Source organism: Echinops telfairi, unplaced genomic scaffold, assembly GCF_000313985.2.
Source record: "Echinops telfairi isolate 266 unplaced genomic scaffold, ASM31398v2 ScPeMD7_3533;HRSCAF=4204_1, whole genome shotgun sequence".
Taxonomy (NCBI): Eukaryota; Metazoa; Chordata; class Mammalia; order Afrosoricida; family Tenrecidae; genus Echinops; species Echinops telfairi.
The window spans coordinates 29,600,535-29,603,600 of NW_022107432.1; the positions used below are offsets into that span (position 1 = coordinate 29,600,535).

Genomic DNA, 3,066 nt, shown 5'->3' on the forward strand with positions numbered 1-3,066 from the left:
GTCAGGGCTGGTATCAGTTCTCCCTCAAGCCTAACAATTTTTATAAAAATCACAGCACCACCACTCCATGTAGCCCTCACAGATACCAGCCGCCTGCAAATCACAGGGGATGGAGAGAGAACGACAGGCCTGACTTCCTCTGGGGCCAGGCAGTGCCTCCTGGGCAGAGGCGGCCTCTCAGCACCACTAGCTTAGCTGGACACCTGCAGCAGCAGGGGCTCAGGGCACCTTTGTGGAGCGGAAGCACCAGTGCAGGGCCCTCACCCCCGTCAGGCCCTGTCCACACAGCTGACCCCCCTGGCAGGATAAGCCCCACTGGGCCTGGCCTGACTCAGGTGCGGCCAGCCTCGGTGCAGTCTGCCTTAGAAGAGGGCGGGTTGGGACTATTAGCCCGGGATCCAGAACCAGAACCAAAACTGCGTGAGGGATTGTCATGGGTGAGGCTGCAAGGGAGCATGTGCCCGGCGGTGTGCACCCACTTGCTGAGGGTAAGGCAGAGAGAAGCAGCGGGGTCCTGGCTGCCTCTGCTGCCATCCTGCCGCCCTCTCCCTCTGTGCAGAGAAGGAGCTCGGGTTGCTGCGGCGAGAGAACCGTAAGAACACGCTGCTGTCTCTGGCCATCTTCGTCCTCCTGAGCCTCATCTACGTCTGCTGGACCACGTGAGCCCTCGCAGGTCCTCCCTCCTGTCAGACCACTCGGCCCTCCTACCTCAAGAGGACCAAGGGGCCGGGCGCACTTCTCCGGGCACCTTCCTTCTCTGTCCAGCCGCTGGGAGCCCCACCAACTGGCCCTCTGGCTGCCGTGGGCCTGGGTTTCCTCCACAAAGCCACTGTGCTGGCTTCTCCTGCCCCCAAGGGAAAGGCAATAAAGCGTGCCAGGCTGCGCGGTCGGCTGAGTAAATGTCACGCTCCGACTGTGGCGGGAGGGGCAGTGCTAGGGAATTTAAGGGAGGAGGTGGTTCACGGGAAAGCTCTTGGCTTAGACTTGGAGGGAAAGAGGAGGGGGGCTGTGAAGGTGAGCCCCCACTTAAATGGCAAATAAGGAGGGAGACGGGGGGAAGCACTTCCCAAGCTACAACTCTTGTCAGGAGCCTCTTCTAGGGCTCTGAATTGCTGGGGCCACTGGGCAGCCCCCTATAACCAACTAGCACCAACCCCCCTTCCCAACACACACACACACGCTGCCTTGCCCTCAAGTCAATGCCACCGCCTATAATCATGGCAGAACAATGCAGCCTGCACAGCGTAAGGCAGCCTGGGATCTGAAGTGGTCATGAGGAGGTCCCAGGGGAGTGGAGTGTGGGCTTCATCCGTCTTTGAGAGGCAAGTGGGGCTGGTGAGGCCTCCAGCGAGCGAGTGGGCAGTAAGAGCCATGGTAATGACCAGACAGGCTGATGGTGACAGTGGCCGGTAAATTATGCGGTTTGCAGTGAGAAGTGGGGCTGGGAAGGGAGCTGCAAACACAGACATCACCCACTGCCAGAGCCTGCCCTCTGCTCCTCTCCAGATCAGGGTGGGGGGGCGGGGCACCGAGGGCTGGAGCAGGGCCACCCAAACCAAGGTCTTTGGGGGTTGCCGAGATTAAGTCAATTAAAGTCAAGTCACTTGAAGAGGAGCTAAATGAGGGACCCTGGGAGCCAGGACTAAGGAGTGCAGGCTGGACTGGGGGGGTGGGGGTGCAGAGTGGAGGGGCCTAAAGGGAAAGGGAGCCATCAGCATGGCCAGGGGTCAGCAAACCCGTCTCTCCCTCCCCACTTCCCCCTGGTCTAGTGACACTAATTGGTCTGACACCTCTGTTATTTTAGTCACACAGGCTGATCCTGGACTGTCACAGTGTCACCACGGAGTGAGCTGTGTGATTCATGGAAGGGGCAGTGCCTCCTGCCCCGCTGGCGTGTAAGCCCATCCTCTTCCTTTCCCTACAGCTCCTGGGGCACGCTCTGGGAAGCAGCCGGCAGCCAGAGCAGCCTCTGAGGGAATGAGCCTCTTCTCCAAGCAGTGCGTCCCCCACCCCCCATGGCTGCCCAAGACAAACAGCAGTGGAGTCACACACGGGCATTAAAAATATGTTTATCTTTAATGATCCAAGATTCTGCAAGACACACTGACATACCCAGGGCTGGGTGGAAACACCACATCTCAGCAGTGCCACTGCCAGCGGGAAGGGCGGGGTGCTGGCTGCAGGACCCCCTTGGTGCAGACTCAGTGACCTATCTCCATGGAAACAGCCTAGCACTGGGATGGGGCCCCAGGGATGCCTGCAGGAGCATCTCGGAGAGGTATTTCCCATTAAAAACCACCACAGGTGCCCTCCCCAACCCCCAAGCTACAGCCTGGCCTCCCACTTCCCTCGACCTCCACCAAGACAGGGTACCAGGGAGGATGGAGCCTCCTACTGGAGGAGGGATACAAGAGTTGTGAGGAGCTCTGTCAAGGCCCCGGGGCTGTGGCCAGTGGGGGTGCCATGACTGCGAGAGGGCTGGGCACTGGGGTGTACTGACTGGTGGGGCCACCACAGCCAGGGGAGACCATGGCAGGTCTAGAGCTGCCCAAGGTTGGCTCAAAGGGGACAGGGCTCAGGATGGCTTTCCAACCCCCAGAGGCCATCCCGCCTGAGCCAGAGAAGGTGCTGCCTAGATGCAGATGTGAGGTCAGGGATGTGGGGCCCACACACCTCCCTTCCCGGCCTGCCGGGACTGCCAGAGGTCCGGGCTGGGAAGAGCTCCAGGCAGGGAAGGCTAGGGCAGGGAGATGAGACAATCTGACGTGGCATCGAAGCAGACATCAGAAACAACCTTGATCTACACAGCTCCTCGGGTCAGAGGGGTCGCAGATCCTCCTGCCAGCTCACAACTGTGGGCTTCCGCCCCAGGGCCTGCCCAGTCACGTAGGTGGACAAAGCCGTGGCTGGCCTGGCCACCTTCAGGGGCAGCACTTGGAACTCAGAAAGGTCACAGAGGGCTGTCAGGCGGGGCGGCCATCCTCCCAGTGTCCACACCAGCCCCGCAGGCCCTGGGTACTGACCTCAGCCCGCGCAGGCAGTTTCCTTCGGGCTGAGTCCTGCAGA

The 3,066-nt window shown here is 60.6% G+C and overlaps 1 long non-coding RNA gene across 1 annotated transcript; it reads left to right on the top strand.

Moving 5' to 3' along the window:
* Positions 1–477: 477 nt before the first annotated feature.
* Positions 478–2,079, top strand: LOC123522250. Its single transcript, XR_006680525.1, has 2 exons — positions 478–659; positions 1,925–2,079. It is a non-coding gene; the product is annotated as an uncharacterized LOC123522250 (long non-coding RNA).
* The last annotated feature ends 987 nt before the right edge of the window (positions 2,080–3,066 follow it).